The sequence below is a fragment of the Oncorhynchus masou genome, chromosome 25 (assembly GCF_036934945.1).
Source record: "Oncorhynchus masou masou isolate Uvic2021 chromosome 25, UVic_Omas_1.1, whole genome shotgun sequence".
NCBI classification, from domain to species: domain Eukaryota; kingdom Metazoa; phylum Chordata; class Actinopteri; order Salmoniformes; family Salmonidae; genus Oncorhynchus; species Oncorhynchus masou.
The window spans coordinates 44,975,280-44,992,797 of NC_088236.1; the positions used below are offsets into that span (position 1 = coordinate 44,975,280).

Here is a 17,518-nt window from a genome sequence, read left to right on the forward strand (position 1 = left end):
TATATTTCCTGTAAGATAATAGCACTTTCTTTCTCTTTTTATACGGGGCAATGGACAAACCATGCAAAGCGCGTGTTGAGGTTTAATTTTTAAATATCACACAAACACAACAAATCATTAAGCTTGTCGATACTGTCCGGTCTTTATTTTTTATTTGTATGCCTGTTTTTAATTTTGTATCAAACAGGAGATCTTATATTATATTATATCTTATATTGAGATTAGCAAATCTCTTTTTCAAAGTATACTTGAGTAGGCTTATTGGCTATCTACAGTATGATGAAAAGGCCTATCATGAAAAGGAAAAGATCAAAGTTTTGAAATAGTGAGAAGTAGGTGAAAACATCACAGAAATGCAACAAATTATTTATGATAATGTCCAGTCTTGATCTTGTTCAATTCTAGGTTCTACAGAGCATTGACCTGAACCAAAAGCATTTTTCCTGATGGATTTTCTTCGATGCTTGTTTATCATAGAAGTTAAGCTACTGTTTGTCATATCTATAATAAATCGAGCCTTTCATTTTGGCAAATATATCATATTTGTAGGCTATAGCGTAATTATTTGGGTAAATGTCTTGTCTGTGATCAACTAAGGTTTCCCATGGTTACGACCATTTTGAAACACAAACAAGAAAATAAACAAAAACACAAAACACAGTGGCCAGTGCTTCTTTTGAGCCAAAATGTAAAACAAAATTATTGGAGGAGATCCCCCACAGTAATGTGGCTTACGTTATTATAATATAAATAAAATAATGTATATTGATGGATCATATGGTCAGTCCTTGCATCCATTGCTCTGTCTATGAACTTGAGACACTGTAAAATGGCCTGTTTCTGAGTGTGTACATGTAAGTCAGAATATCTTTAAATATAAAGGAGGAGAAGTAGAAGCTCAGTATTGAGAAGTCAGAATAAATACAGAGCGTGGCCAGTCTTGATTAGTCAGAAGGGTCATGGGTCTTTACACATGCTAGCCCCTAACTCCTTCTCTTCATTGTCCTCATATCATGCCCCAGTTCAGTAGGCAATATACTCCAAAAATGTATTTAGCAGGCCTATAACCTAGTTCATACATTAATAAAATGTCTTAATAAGAATGATGGACTATAAAGTTAATGGAGTCTATATTAATACAATCATCAATTAAAGATCCAATATAAAATCAAACTTCAATCCAAACTTTATTTGAAGTGCATATAAAATAGCAACACACTTAAAGCAATCAAATCAAAAAAACAAGGTCGGCAATAAAATAGATAAAATGTTATCAAAGAACATAAAACACAAAGGCGTCATTGATTAAAGGCCAAGCTAAAAAAGGCTGGTTGACGAATGGGATTATAACACCTCAAGCAGTTTCACAGTACAATGCAAAGTTCCATATAAAAAAATGGACAACGCTGATCAGATCCTTATTCTTACTCTGATCATACTGGGCCATAGTCAAAAACACATTTCTTCAAGTGGCTATGTAGGTGCATGTCTGGTGTGCAATATTGTTTTCCATACAACCTTGCAAAGGTATCTCAACTGTTGCAAGTGGCGATGAGCCTCTCCAACTTGCTCTTGAGAAACATCTTACACATAAGATGGTACAGTCTTTGATAAAAGTCCCTTAATACATTTTACTGCATTGGGCTAAATCAGGGTCACAGAGTGTTTCTTGGTAGTCTTAAACAAATCTACTTCTGAAAACAAAGCATACACCTCACAGACATGGTTATGAGCTTACAAAAAAGAAGGCACCTGTACAAATGTTATTAGTCACATGCGCCGAATACAACAGGTGTAGACCTTACAGTTAAATGATTACTTACGAGCCCCTAACCAACAATGCAGTTTAAAAAAAATACAGATAAGAATAAGAGATAAAGGTAACAAGTAATTAAAGAGCAGCAGGAAAAAAACAACAGCAAGACTATATACAGGGTGGTACCGATACAGAGTCAATGTGCGGGGGCACCAGTTAGTTGAGGTAGTATGTACATGTAGGTAGAGTTATTAAAGTGACTATGCATAGAGGACAACCGAGAGTAGCAGTGGTGTGAAGAGGGGGTAAGAGGGGGGTGGGCACTGCAAATAGTCTCGGTATCCATTTGACTAGATGTTCAGGAGTTTTATGGCTTGTGGGTAGAATTTGTTTAGAAGCCTCTTGGACCCCGACTTGGCGCTCTAGTACCGCTTGCTGTGCGGTAGCAGAGAGGACAGGCTATTACTAGGACAGCTGTAGAACCTTTTGAGAATCTGAGGACCCATGCCAAAGCTTTTCAATTTCCTGAGGGGGAATAGGTTTTGTTGTGCCCTCTTCATGACTGTCTTGGTGTACTTGGACCATGTTAGTTTGTTGGTGATGTGGACACCGAGGAACTTGAAGCTCTCAATGTGCTCCACTGCAGCCCTGTCAATGAGAATGGGGGCGTGCTCGATCCTCTTTTTCCTGTAGTCCACAATCATCCCCTTTGTCTTGATTGTGTTGAGGGAGAGGTTGTAGTCCTGGCACCACACGGCCAGGTATCTGACCTCCTCCCTATAGGCTGTCTAGTCGTTGTCGGTGATCAGGCCATTGTTGTGTCAATGGCAAATGTAATGATGGTGTTGGAGTCGTGTCTGGCCTTGCAGTCGAGTGAACAGGGAGTACAGGAGGGGGCTGAGCACGCACCCCTAAGGGGTCCCTGTGTTGATGATCAGCGTGGCGGATGTGTTGTTACCTATCCTTACCACCTGTGGGCGGCCAGTCAGGAAGTCCAGGATCCAGGTGCAGAGGGAGGTATTTAGTCCCAGGGTCCTTAGCTTAGTGATGGGCTTTGAGGGCACTGTGGTGTTGAACTGAGCTGTAGTCAATGAATAGCATTCTCACATAGGTGTTCATTTTGTCCAGGTGGGAAAGGGCAGTGTGGAGTGCATCATCTGTGGATCTGTTGGGCGGTATGCAAATAGGAGTGGGTCTCGGGTTTCTGGGATGATGGTGTTGATGTGAGCCATGACCAGCCTTTTAAAGCACTTCATGGCTACAGGAGTGAGTGCTATGGTTCGGTAGTCATTTTGGCAGGTTACCTAGTGTTCTTGGGCACAAGTACTATGGTGATCTGCTTAAAACATGTTGATATTACAGACTGGGAGAGGTTGAAAATATCAGTGAAGACACTTGCAAGTTGGTCAGCGCATGCCCACAGTACACGTCCTGGTAATCCGTCTGGCCCTGCAGTGAATGTTGACCTGTTTAAAGGTCTTACTCACATTGGCTGTGGAGAGGGTGAACACACAGTCGTCCGGAACAGCTGGTGCTCTTATGCATGTTTTAGTGTTACTTACATCGTAATTGAACTCATCTGGTAGGCTTGTGTCACTGGGCAGCTCTCGGCTGTGCTTCCGTTTGTAGTCTGTAATGGTTTGCAAGCCCTGCCACATCAGACTAGCATCAGAGCCGGTGTAGTACGACTCAATCTTAGTCCTGTATTGACGCTTTGCCTTTTTGATGGTTCGTCGGAGGGCATAGCGGGATTTCTTATAAGCTTCTGGGTTAAAGTCCCGCTCCTTGAAAGCGGCAGCTCTAGCCTTTAGGTCAGTGCAGATGCTGCCTGTAATCCATGGCTTTAGTTGGGTTACGTATGGTCACAGTGGGGATGACGTTATCAATGCACTTATTGATGAAGCCAATGACTGATGTTGTGTACTCCTCAATGCCATCGGAGGAAACCGGGAACATATTCCAATCTGTGCTACCAAAACAGTTCTGTAGCTAAGCATCTGCTTCCTCTGACCACGTTTTTATTGATCTAGTCACTTGTGCTTCCTGCTTTAATTTTTGCTTGTAAGCAGGAATCAGGAGGATCGAATTATGATCAGATTTGCCAAAGGGAGGGCGAGGTTAGAGCTTTGTATGCATTTCTGTGTGTGGAGTATAGGTGGTCCAGAGGTAAATTTTCCTCTGCTTGCACATTTAACATGCTGATAGAAATTTGGTAAAACGGATTTAAGTTTCCCTGCATTAAAGTCCCCGGCTACGAGGACCGCGACCTCTAGGTGAGCGTTTTCTTTTTTGCTTATGGCAAGATACAGCTCATGCAATGCTGTCTTTGTGCCAGCCTCTGACTGTAGTGGTATGTAAACAGCTACAAAGAATACAGACGAAAACTCTCTCCGTATGTAGTGTGGTCTACAGCTTATCATGAGATACTCTACCTCAGGCTTCCTTAGCTATTCCTTAGCTATCGTGCACCAGCTGTTGTTTACAATAATACATAGACCGCCACCCCTTGTCTTACCAGATGCCTCTGTTCCATCCTGCCAGTACATCGTATAACCAGCCAGCTGTATGTTGATGTTGTCGTCGTTCAGCCACGACTCTGTGAAGCATAAGATGTTACAGTTTTTAATGTCCTGTTGGTAGTTTAATCTTCAGTGTAACTCGTCGATTTCATTGTCCAAAGGTTGCACGTTTCCTAGCAGAATGGAAGGAAGTGGGGGTTTATTTGATCACCTATGAATTCTCAGAAGGCAGCCCGACCTTTGGTCTCTCTTTCTCCGCCTCCTATTTCTGCAGATTACAGAGAAAGCAGTGTATACTTTGCATCGGGCTCGTCAGAGTCGTGAAAAGATTAAAAAGGATTCTGCTAGTCCATGGTGAGAAATCTTAGTCCTTATTTTCGGTCATAAGAGACGGTAGCGGCAACATTATGTGCAAAATAAGTCAAATATAACTTACAAACAACACAAATAAACTAACAAAAAAACACAATCGGCTGGGGGCACGTAAAATGTCTGCCATGTTCTCCGGCGCCATCTTACACAGAGTTGAAATGTTTTGGGTTTTTTTGCTTCCCAATGTTACACTTTTTTGACAGAAGACTGAATTATAACAAATGGAAACACACCGTATTTTCAGCATTATTTGATTTTGTATGATTAATTATGAAATTATGAAAATTATTAATAACATTCCGCCCATGAAGCCACTAGGTCATTTGACTGCAAGAAAGGGATATGAGCGAATAAGGAGTAAATGCATGTCCAATTTTTCTGTTCTTGTGCATTGAAAAGAAAAAACCCTGATGGGATTTTAGAAGGTAGTTAGTTGGCCTATGTCTGCAGGTGCTTTCAGTACATCAACTTTATGTTGAAAATTGTGTTTTGCCGTCCCCAGTAAAAGATTATGCCTAGAATCCACGACAGCCATGTCTATGGGCATGAAATATGTCAATTTAAATTGCTCAAGAGAATCTGGCTCCAGTTTCAGTCTCTATTGTTTTCCTCTGTGTTGGTCTTCGCCCGTGTCCATATACTCCCTTGCATATTGTGAACTTCATTCTGACGTTGCAGTACATGGTTCTCCGTCAAGTGCATATTGGAGTAATCGTCTTTTTCACCCCGTTTCCATCAGGCATTTGTTGCAACGTGTGCGAGCTTGGCCTGGGTCAGTGTTGTTGAACAGCTAAAAAGGTGGTGGTAAAAACCCAAATAGGCTACATGAAAGTTAAAAACAGACACTAACAAATAGTGACATTGAAAATAAACAGGGGCCTTGAAAGGCCCGGCAATAAAGTAGCCAACTTTATAAATTCTTATGATAGACAGTTATATCACTAGTTGGAGAATATTCTACTGGGGGACAAGATTATGAATGCTTTTACAGAGGAGACACAAACAACTCCGTAATAACAAACATACACGTACCATATTCATCCTGACAAAATAACTCCTGGTTCTGTTCTTGCTGCGATGGCAATTTTATTTAAAGCTACTTAAAGCTGAAATATGAAACTTTTTGGGCGACCTGACCAAATTCACATAGAAATGTGAGGTATAGATATGCCAGCTCCGTGGCAGGCTGGTAGATCTATGTCTGTTATTACTATGCTTCCCGTTAAGTTTAGTTTTTGTATCTTTTACTTTCAGTTTTGTACACCAGCTTCAAAATGCTGAAAATGCAAACAGCACTTTTGATGGTACAATGATTTTCTACACTATACTTGCTTGTTTTGTCACCACTGAAAGTAGGCAAACTATTTGCTAATGGCGGTTAATTTGCTAATGATGTTCTTTTAATAGCGGGCAGTAAGGGATATACAAATTAATTCTGGCGAGGTGGACCACTTTAAGCCACAAGAAAAGTGAGGACAAATTTGTATTTGATTAGGACTTTGAATTTGTCCAAATATTGGTTATTTTAGCACTCAAATATGTCACCTGAAATAGTGGTGCGAATATCATGCGTAAAATGTATCTCATATTTTTGTTTTGACATGTGCAGACTCTTCTTCCAATGACAACAGCAGTGTACTATCTGCTGGTTAGTCAGCTGAGATGAAGGTGCAGAGATGGAGAGTGGAGCATGGAGAGTTTGAAGGTGAGTAGTCTCATAAAGACACGTATTTACTGTGACATAGTTCTAAATCTTACAATGTTGTCAATGATGTTGTTATTGGACTGAAAGAGAGAGGTATAAATTGTGGGACACCCTAGACATACCAAAGGAATGGGACAACTGATTACATGATGTCTGATGTGGAGACAGACCCAGAGGAAACGGATGCATTTTTAATAATGTCCCAACCCTGGCGCTCACCTGAGATTGAAGACCTGGTAGCATCAGCAGACTGGAAAGAAAGGGCCAAGTGAGTTTATGGGGAGAATAAGCGCAGTCAGATCGAAAACCAGAGAAACCATTCACTTCCACAGCAGCGCTACCCAAAACATTTGATTGTTCAATATACCAGTGGTACTCAAACGTGTTCACTCAGCCCCTCCTCCAGCATCCGACACATGTCGCACATACTTTTTTCTTTACATAGTTGAATGTGCTGACAACAAAATCACACAAAAATGATCAATGGAAATCAAATTTATCAACCCATGGAGGTCTGGATTTGGAGTCACACTCAAAATTAAGGTGGAAAACCACACTACAGGCTGATCCAACTTTGATGTAATGTCCTTAAAATAAGTAAAAATTAGGCTCAGTAGTGTGTGTGGCCTCCACGTGCCTGTATGACCTCCCTACAATGCCTGGGCATGCTCCTGATGAGGTAGCGGATGGTCTCCTGTGGGATCTCCTCCCAGACCTGGACTAAAGCATCCACCAACTCCTGGACAGTCTGTGGTGCAACGTGGCGTTGGTGGATGGAGCGAGACATGATGTCCCAGATGTGCTCAATTGGATTCAGGTCTGGGGAACGGGCGGGCCAGTCCATAGCATCAATGCCTTCCTTTTGCAGGAACTGCTGACACACTCCAGCCACATGAGGTCTAGCATTGTCTTGCATTCGGAGGAACCCAGGGCCAACTGCACCAGCATATGGTCTCACAAGGGGTCTGAGGATCTCATCTCGGTACATAATGGCAGTCAGGCTACCTCTGGCGAGCACATGGAGGGCTAAGCGGGCCCCAAAGAAATGCCACCCCACACCATAACTGACCCACCGCCAAACCGGTCATGCTGGAGCATGTTGCAGGCAGCAGAACGTTCTCCACGGCGTCTCCAGACTGTCACGTCTGTCACATGTGCTCAGTGTGAACCTGCTTTCATCTGTGAAGAGCACAGGGCGCCAGTGGCGAATTTGCCAATCTTGCTGTTCTCTTGCAAATGAAAGCACAACCCCCACCTGTGGACGTCGGGCCCTCATACCACCCTCATGGAGTCTGTTTCTGACCGTTTGAGCAGACATTACATTTACATTTAAGTCATTTAGCAGACGCTCTTATCCAGAGCGACTTACAAATTGGTGAATTCACCTTCTGACATCCAGTGGAACAGCCACTTTACAATAGTGCATCTAAATCATTAAGGGGGGGTGAGAAGGATTACTTATCCTATCCTAGGTATTCCTTGAAGAGGTGGGGTTTCAGGTGTCTCCGGAAGGTGGTGATTGACTCCGCTGTCCTGGCGTCGTGAGGGAGTTTGTTCCACCATTGGGGGGCCAGAGCAGCGAACAGTTTTGACTGGGCTGAGCGGGAACTGTACTTCCTCAATGGTAGGGAGGCGAGCAGGCCAGAGGTGGATGAACGCAGTGCCCTTGCTTGGGTGTAGGGCCTGATCAGAGCCTGGAGGTACTGCGGTGCCGTTCCCCTCACAGCTCCGTAGGCAAGCACCATGGTCTTGTAGCGGATGCGAGCTTCAACTGGAAGCCAGTGGAGAGAGCGGAGGAGCGGGGTGACGTGAGAGAACTTGGGAAGGTTGAACACCAGACGGGCTGCGGCGTTCTGGATGAGTTGTAGGGGTTTAATGGCACGGGCAGGGAGCCCAGCCAACAGCGAGTTGCAGTAATCCAGACGGGAGATGACAAGTGCCTGGATTAGGACCTGCGCCGCTTCCTGTGTGAGGCAGGGTCGTACTCTGCGGATGTTGTAGAGCATGAACCTACAGGAACGGGCCACCGCCATGATGTTGGTTGAGAACGACAGGGTGTTGTCCAGGATCACGCCAAGGTTCTTAGCGCTCTGGGAGGAGGACACAATGGAGTTGTCAACCGTGATGGCGAGATCATGGAACGGGCAGTCCTTCCCCGGGAGGAAGAGCAGCTCCGTCTTGCCGAGGTTCAGCTTGAGGTGGTGATCCGTCATCCACACTGATATGTCTGCCAGACATGCAGAGATGCGATTCGCCACCTGGTCATCAGAAGGGGGAAAGGAGAAGATTAATTGTGTGTCGTCTGCATAGCAATGATAGGAGAGACCATGTGAGGTTATGACAGAGCCAAGTGACTTGGTGTATAGCGAGAATAGGAGAGGGCCTAGAACAGAGCCCTGGGGGACACCAGTGGTGAGAGCGCGTGGCGAGGAGACAGATTCTCGCCACGCCACCTGGTAGGAGCGACCTGTCAGGTAGGACGCAATCCATGCGTGGGCCGCGCCGGAGATGCCCAACTCGGAGAGGGTGGAGAGGAGGATCTGATGGTTCACAGTATCGAAGGCAGCCGATAGGTCTAGAAGGATGAGAGCAGAGGAGAGAGAGTTAGCTTTAGCAGTGCGGAGCGCCTCCGTGATGCAGAGAAGAGCAGTCTCAGTTGAATGACTAGTCTTGAAACCTGACTGATTTGGATCAAGAAGGTCATTCTGAGAGAGATAGCGGGAGAGCTGGCCAAGGACGGCACGTTCAAGAGTTTTGGAGAGAAAAGAAAGAAGGGATACTGGTCTGTAGTTGTTGACATCGGAGGGATCGAGTGTAGGTTTTTTCAGAAGGGGTGCAACTCTCGCTCTCTTGAAGACGGAAGGGACGTAGCCAGCGGTCAGGGATGAGTTGATGAGCGAGGTGAGGTAAGGGAGAAGGTCCCCGGAAATGGTCTGGAGAAGAGAGGAGGGGATAGGGTCGAGCGGGCAGGTTGTTGGGCGGCCGGCCGTCACAAGAAGCGAGATTTCATCTGGAGAGAGAGGGGAGAAAGAGGTCAGAGCACAGGGTAGGGCAGTGTGAGCAGAACCAGCGGTGTCGTTTGACTTAGCAAACGAGGATCGGATGTCGTCGACCTTCTTTTCAAAATGGTTGACGAAGTCATCTGCAGAGAGGGAGGAGGGGGGAGGGGGAGGAGGATTCAGGAGGGAGGAGAAGGTGGCAAAGAGCTTCCTAGGGTTAGAGGCAGATGCTTGGAATTTAGAGTGGTAGAAAGTGGCTTTAGCAGCAGAGACAGAGGAGGAAAATGTAGAGAGGAGGGAGTGAAAGGATGCCAGGTCCGCAGGGAGGCGAGTTTTCCTCCATTTCCGCTCGGCTGCCCGGAGCTCTGTTCTGTGAGCTCGCAATGAGTCATCGAGCCACGGAGCGGGAGGGGAGGACCGAGCCGGCCTGGAGGATAGGGGACATAGAGAGTCAAAGGATGCAGAAAGGGAAGAGAGGAGGGTTGAGGAGGCAGAATCAGGAGAAAGGTTGGAGAAGGTATGAGCAGAGGGAAGAGATGATAGGATGGAAGAGGAAAGAGTAGCGGGGGAGAGAGAGCGAAGGTTGGGACGGCGCGATACCATCCGAGTAGGGGCAGTGTGGGAAGTGTTGGATGAGAGCGAGAGGGAAAAGGATACAAGGTAGTGGTCGGAGACTTGGAGGGGAGTTGCAGTGAGGTTAGTGGAAGAACAGCATCTAGTAAAGATGAGGTCGAGCGTATTGCCTGCCTTGTGAGTAGGGGGGAAGGTGAGAGGGTGAGGTCAAAAGAGGAGAGGAGTGGAAAGAAGGAGGCAGAGAGGAATGAGTCAAAGGTAGACGTGGGGAGGTTAAAGTCGCCCAGGACTGTGAGAGGTGAGCCGTCCTCAGGAAAGGAGCTTATCAAGGCATCAAGCTCATTGATGAACTCTCCGAGGGAACCTGGAGGGCGATAAATGATAAGGATGTTAAGCTTGAAAGGGCTGGTAACTGTGACAGCATGGAATTCAAAGGAGGCGATAGATAGATGGGTAAGGGGAGAGAGAGAGAATGACCACTTGGGAGAGATGAGGATCCCGGTGCCACCACCCCGCTGACCAGAAGCTCTCGGGGTGTGCGAGAACACGTGGGCGGACGAAGAGAGAGCAGTAGGAGTAGCAGTGTTATCTGTGGTGATCCATGTTTCCGTCAGTGCCAGGAAGTCGAGGGACTGGAGGGAGGCATAGGCTGAGATGAACTCTGCCTTGTTGGCCGCAGATCGGCAGTTCCAGAGGCTACCGGAGACCAGGAACTCCACGTGGGTCGTGCGCGCTGGGACCACCAGATTAGGGTGGCCGCGGCCACGCGGTGTGGAGCGTTTGTATGGTCTGTGCAGAGAGGAGAGAACAGGGATAGATAGACACATAGTTAACAGGGTACAGAAGAGGCTACGCTAATGCAAAGGAGATTGGAATGACAAGTGGACTACACGTCTCGAATGTTCAGAAAGTTAAGCTTACGTAGCTTATTGACTAAAATGATTGAATCTTATTGACTAAAATGATTGAAATGATACAGTACTGCTGGAGTAGGCTAGCTGGTAGTGGCTGCGATGTTGACACTACACTAATCAAGTCGTTCCGTCGAGTGTAATAGTTTTTTCTACAGTGCTGCTATTCGGGGGCTAGCTGGCTAGCTAGCAGGTTGATTGCATTACGTTACTTTAAAAGAACGACAATAGCTGGCTAGCTAACCTAGAAAATCGCTCTAGGCTACACAATTGTCTTAGATACAAAGACGGCTATGTAGCTAGCTAGCTACGATCAAACAAAACAAACCGTTGTACTGTAATAGTTACTACAGTGCTGCTATTCCGGGGCTAGCTGGCTAGCTACGTTAGAAGAACGACAATAGCTGGCCAGCTAACCTAGAAAATCGCTCTAGACTACACAATTGTCTTAGATACAAAGACGGCTATGTAGCTGGCTTGCTACGATCAAACAAATCAAACCGTTGTACTGTAATGAAGTGAAATGAAAATGTGATACTACCTGTGGAGCGACGCGGAATGTTGACCGGGTAGTTGGAGTTCAATTCGGTAGAGGTTGGCTAGCTGTTGGCTAGCTAGCTAGCAGCATTTCCTACGTTAAGGACGACAAATAGCTGGCTAGCTAACCTCGGTAAATTAAGATAATCACTCTAAGTCTACACACTCTAAACTGCACAATTATCTTGGATACGAAGACAGCGAAGACAACTATGTAGCTAGCTGACACTACGCTAATCGAGTCGTTCAGTTGAGTGTAATAGTTTCTACAGTGCTAGTGGACAGTGGATGTTAGCTAGCTGCTTAGCTAGCTGCTGGGCAGATACGTTAGGACGACGAAATACGATAATTATGCAATTGTCGTTGATACAAAGACGGCTATGTAGCTGGCTAAGAAGAAATTGCTAAGATTAGACAAATCAAACCGTTGTACTATAACGAAATGTAATGAAAAGTTATACTACCTGCGGACCGAAGTGTAGATGCGACCGCTCGCTCCAACCGGAACCGGAAGACACATGCACATTTGTGGCCTGCTGGAGGTAATTTTGCAGGGCTCTGGCAGTGCTCCTCCTGCTCCTCCTTCCACAAAGGAGGAGGTAGCGGCCCTGCTGCTGGGTTGTTGCCCTCCTACGGCCTCCTCCACGTCTCCTGATGTACTGTCCTGTCTCCTGGTAGCGCCTCCATGCTCTGGACACTACGCTGACAGACACAGCAAACCTTCTTGCCACAGCTCGCAATGATGAGCTGCACTACCTGAGCCACTTGTGTGGGTTGTAGACTCCGTCTCATGCTACCACTAGAGTGAAAGCACCGCCAGCATTCAAAAGTGACCAAAACATCAGCCAGGAAGCATAGGAACTGAGAAGTGGTCTGTGCTCCCCACCTGCAGAACCACTCCTTTATTGGGGGCGTCTTGCTAATTGCCTATAATTTCCACCTGTTGTCTATTCCATTTGCACAACAGCATGTGAAATTTATTGTCAGTGTTGCATCCTCAGTGGACAGTTTGATTTCACAGAAGTGTGATTGACTTGGAGTTACATTGTGTTGTTTAAGTGTTCCCTTTATTTTTTTTAAAGCAGTGTATTAAAACCTTCAAGAGTAAGTTTAAAGCCAGACTGAGTTCCTTTAAAAATAAATGTAAAAAACCTGTATACAATGCCATCGGAAAGTATTCAGACCTCTTGACTTTTTTCTTTTTTTTTACGTTACAGCCTTATTCTAAAATTGATTTTTTTTTTTTAAATATAAAATATCCTCAGCAATCTACACATAATACCCCATAAGTACAATGCAAAAAATGTTTTTTATTATTTTTTGCAAATGTTTTAAAAATAAAAAACTTAAATACGTTATTCACATAAATATTCAGACCCTTTGCTATGAGACTCGAAATGGAGCTCAGGTGCATCTTGTTTCCATTGAAAATCCTTGAGATGTTTCTACAACTTGATTGGAGTCCACCTGTGCTTGATTTGACATGATTTGGAAAGGCACACACCTGTCGATATAAGGTTCCACTATTGTGGCTAATCTTTTTTGTGGTTAGCTACACATACAGTGATAGCCGCTGCTTACCTGCTTTTCCGTGTGAAGGCATGCATTAAAAACGTGGGTGACTTAGCTGCTACAAGGGACACATAGGTGAACAAATATATTTGCTAGCTATTCATCTGATTGATAAAGTTGATAAAAAAATGCCATTAACTCGCCAGGTATCTTGAAACTGCTTAGGGACTCCTGAGAAAACCAGCCAACCAGGCTTTCGTCTTGTGAAACAGTGGATGTAAAGAATCTATCTTGCTAAAGCATTTACTGCAAATTGAACGTACAATTATGTAAGCTTGCCTGCTTATATTTGCCATGCAATGCAGCTGAAGTAACATAGCTAGCTAACTATTTATTTGCTTATTGTGTAGTGGAGGATAAAAAAAACTGTATGCCTATGGACGTGTAGCTAGCTACAGTATGTAGCCGATCAGGTTCTGAACTAAAATTCAGACACAATCTATGAACCTCAAGGTAGTTGAGTTGTATCGTTGTTGTTTCGACTTCAAGTCTGAATGGCGTTACTGAAGCCTATGGATTGAGTAGAATATAAGAACTTTATTGTGCCAAGGATGCAAGTCCTATATGCAATGGGGAGAACAAGTATTTGATACACTGCCGATTTTGCAGGTTTTCCTACTTACAAAGCATGTAGAGGTCTGTAATTTCTATCATAGGTATACTTCAACTGTGAGAGACGGAAGCTTTTAAAAAAATCCAGAAAATCACATTGTATGATTTAAGTAATTAATTAGCATTTTATTGCATGACATAAGTATTTGATACATCAGAAAAGCAGAACTTAATATTTGGTACAAAAACCTTTGTTTGCAATTTCAGAGATCATATGTTTCCTGTAGTTCTTGACCAGGTTTGCACACACTGCAGATTTTGACCCACTCCTCCATACAGACCTTCTCCAGATCCTTCAGGTTTTCGGGGCTGTCGCTGGGCAATGTGGACTTTTAGCTCCCTCCAAAGATTTTCTATTGGGTTCAGGTCTGGAGACTGGCTAGGCCACTCCAGGACCTTGAGATGCTTCTTACGGAGCCACTCCTTAGTTGCCCTGGCTGTGTGTTTTGGGTCCTTGTCATGCTGGGATATCCAGCCACGACCCATCTTCAATGCTCTTACTGAGGGAAGGAGGTTGTTGGCCATGATCTCGTGATACATGGCCCCATCCATTCTCCCTTCAATACGGTGCAGTCATCCCCTTTGCAGAAAAGCATCCCAAAAGAATGTTTCCACCTCCATGCTTCACGGTTGGGATGGTGTTCTTGAGGTTGTAGTCATCCTTCTTCTTCCTCCAAACACGGCGAGTGGAGTTTAGACCAAAAAGCTCTATTTTTGTCTCATCAGATGCATGACCTTCTCCTATTCCTCCTCTGGATCATCCAGATGGTCATTGGCAAACTCCAGATGGGCCTGGACATGCGCTGGCTTGAGCAGGAGGTCCTTGCGTACGCTGCAGGATTATAATCCATGTGTTACTAATGGTTTTCTTTGAGACTGTGGTCCCAACTCTCTTCTGGTCATTGACCAGGTCCTTCCGTGTAGTTCTGGGCTGATCCCTCACCTTCCTCATGATCATTGATGCCCCACGAGGTGAGATCTTGCATGGAGCCCCAGACCGAGGGTGATTGACCGTCATCTTAAACTTCTTCCATTTTCTAATAATTGTGCCAACAGTTGTTGCCTTCTCACCAAGCTGCTTGCCTATTGTCCTGTAGCCCATCCCAGCCTTGTGCAGGTCTACAATTTCCCCCTGATGTACTTACACAGCTCTCTGGTCTTGGCCATTGTGGAGAGGTTGGAGTCTATTTGATTGAGTGTGTGGACAGGTGTCTTTTATACAGGTAACGAGTTCGAACAGGCACAGTTAATACAGGTAATGAGTGGAGGGCTTCTTAAAGAAAAACTAACAGGTCTGTGAGAGCCGGAATTCTTAGTGGTTGGTAGGTGATCAAATACTTACGGTATGTCATGCAATAAAATGCAAATTAATTACAAAAATTAGAGTGATTTTCTGGATTTTTGTTTTAGATTCTGTCTCTCACAGTTGAAGTGTACCCATGTTAAAAATGACACACCTCTACATGCTTTGTAAGTAGGAAAACCTGCAAAATCGGCAGTGTATCAAACAAATACTTGTTCTCCCCACTGTACATGTACTGTAGTTATTAGCACGCATGAGATCCCCACATTGTAGCCTGTACAATGAATATATTCACTGATCATGTGCTCTTCCTTGGCAAATGATGGGATAATGCTTAATGGAATGCGCTTTGGTTGGTATTCAGGGCATATTTGTATAAGTGTTTGGTATAGTGCCTTAGATACATATCAGTGATTTTGGTTGTCTGACGTCATCAACAAAGGCGTTGCCTGGTAGAGTTTGGCAGTGGGCCTAAAACTAGAGTTGTTATGCTTACTGGTATGTGTATTATGTTTGGGAGAAAATGTGGAGTTGTTTGAAAACTCTGTAGGTGCTTTGTTTGCGTCTTTTGTTCGTTTTTTTGTGTTGTAATGTTTGGTAGGCCCAGTGTTGGTTGCCTTTGTTCGTTTGATATACTTGCCACTGCGGTGGATAGTTGGTTGTGTGTTGCGTTGGAGAGTACATTGGTTAGTTTCCAGGCCCCTGCCCAGGCTGCAAACTCTTGCTCTAATCGCTGTTGGGACATCGGTCTGAGGTGAATACAATTTGCTGTGTACCTCAGTGGGAGATATGAGTAGGGTAGTGTCATTTGCTACCTGGAGCCTTTCTTTTTTTCCCTTGTTAGGCTTATCGACGTGTTTCCCTTTGGAATACGTTGGGCATGGTTATTTTTGTGTGGTGTCCATGGACTGAGCAGTTGTCTCGGTGGCACATGCTGGGGGGGGGGTTCCTTTAACCGTGGGCTACAGTGTGTATTTGCCCACCCCCACCGCGAATCCACACAACGACTAGGGTTGAGTAATTGTAGGATTTGGGAAAGGCTCCATTGATATCATCTCTCTTCTGTGGTGTCCAGTGTGATTGGTATTTCTCTTGTTGTGGTCTGGTGTGCTCAGCAGAGGGAAAGAGCGAGATAATGTTTTTGGGGTATTTACTTGTGACCATGGTGTCTAATGTAGACGAGTTCATCCTCTCTCCATCAGAGGAACTGTTAGAATTATGTACTAAAGAACAACTGTTGAAGATCGCTGATCACTACCAGGTTGAAATTAGTGATGAACGTCAAAAGACGTTCTGTTAGGGTGATATTGAAGGCCAATCTGATGGAGAGTGGTATTCTTGAAGTTAAATCTGGGGCAGCCCCTGTCGGATTCGCCATCTACCTGTTTTTTTAGCCCTAGTAGTCTTTATTTTGAACAACAGAAAGAATTGCTTCTGTTACCACTGGAGCAAGATCGTTAGAATGCTTGTGTTAAGCTGAAGCTAGAGCATGATTGTGTAAAGTATGAAAAAGACTTGGCATTTGAACAGGATTTGAAGCATGCTAAAATCAATTCGCAACAAGAGCAGCTAGAGTTGGTTCGGGAAGGAAAGCTCTCAGGGGAGATTTTGCTCTCAGAAGGTGACCCAGATTTATCTAGGGGTCGCTCCTCTCTCGGTCGTGCCCCGGACTCATTTAATATTGTTTGACACTTACGGTTGTAGCCAAAAATTTAATGAGAATGACCCAGAGATGTTCTCTTCATTGTTTGAGCATGTTGCTGATGCTAGGAGCTGGCCTGATTCTGATCGTGCTTTAAAATTGGTTTACTCCTCTGTGCAACAAGATCCTGCAATGGACCTGAACACCAGATTATTAAAGGCTAGAAACCCCATGGTAATTTACAGTAAATGTAGACTTCAAACCGTATTTCCATAAGCCAATGTCACAAGCAAATGACCGCACTGGATGACCAATGAACAGTCTACATTGCCACACTGTATTACATGTTTGTCATTTGAGAAGTTTTGCGCGACAGCTGTTTTTTTTTGTTTTTTTTGACTTGGTGCTTCTAACTCACAGGATATGTATATTTTGATATCCATCAAGGCTTAAAAGAGAACACACTCAAGGTGACACTTCTACACTCTTATAAAAAAGGGTTATTTGGCTCTCCCCAACTTTTTGGTTCCAGGTAGAACCCTTTTGGCTTTCATGTAGCCCCATCTGTGAAAAGGGTTCTACCTGGAACCAAAAAGGGTTCTCCTATACGGACAGACGAAGAACCCTTTTATATATAAAAAAAGTGCAAAGACTCTCCTACTGCAGAAATAGCCTATCCCAGGATATAAAGGCTTTATTTTTCCAGGAGGAAACCCTTAATTTATGATTCTTGTATGCTAGTCCTCATTTACCTCCCTCTTGAGCAGAAAAAAGACATGCAAAAGGTAGGTTGTGTAGTCTTTACCGTAGGGATCAAATAACTCTCTCCTTAATGACAAACAGCCTCTACCCACCTCTTACCCAATGGAAGTCTTGTTTGACAAGTGTTTGAAATAAATACAGCATTGCACACTATCTTCGACAGGGGACTTTCCTGTAATATGACCAGCTGTATAATTCAAGCTGTAAACCTCTCTCTCTCTCTTTAAAACAGGATGTCAGTAAATCAGTTATTTT

At 44.4% G+C, this 17,518-nt stretch overlaps 1 long non-coding RNA gene across 1 annotated transcript in view; it reads right to left on the minus strand.

Annotated features, from left to right (window-relative positions):
- The window catches only part of LOC135514390 (uncharacterized), a 38,497-nt gene that overhangs the window by 11,968 nt on the left and 9,011 nt on the right, over window positions 1-17,518 (minus strand). Inside the window, exon 2 of the long non-coding RNA XR_010451672.1 lies at window positions 4,272-4,352. This is a non-coding gene — a long non-coding RNA (uncharacterized LOC135514390). The remainder of the gene's footprint in view (window positions 1-4,271; window positions 4,353-17,518) is intronic.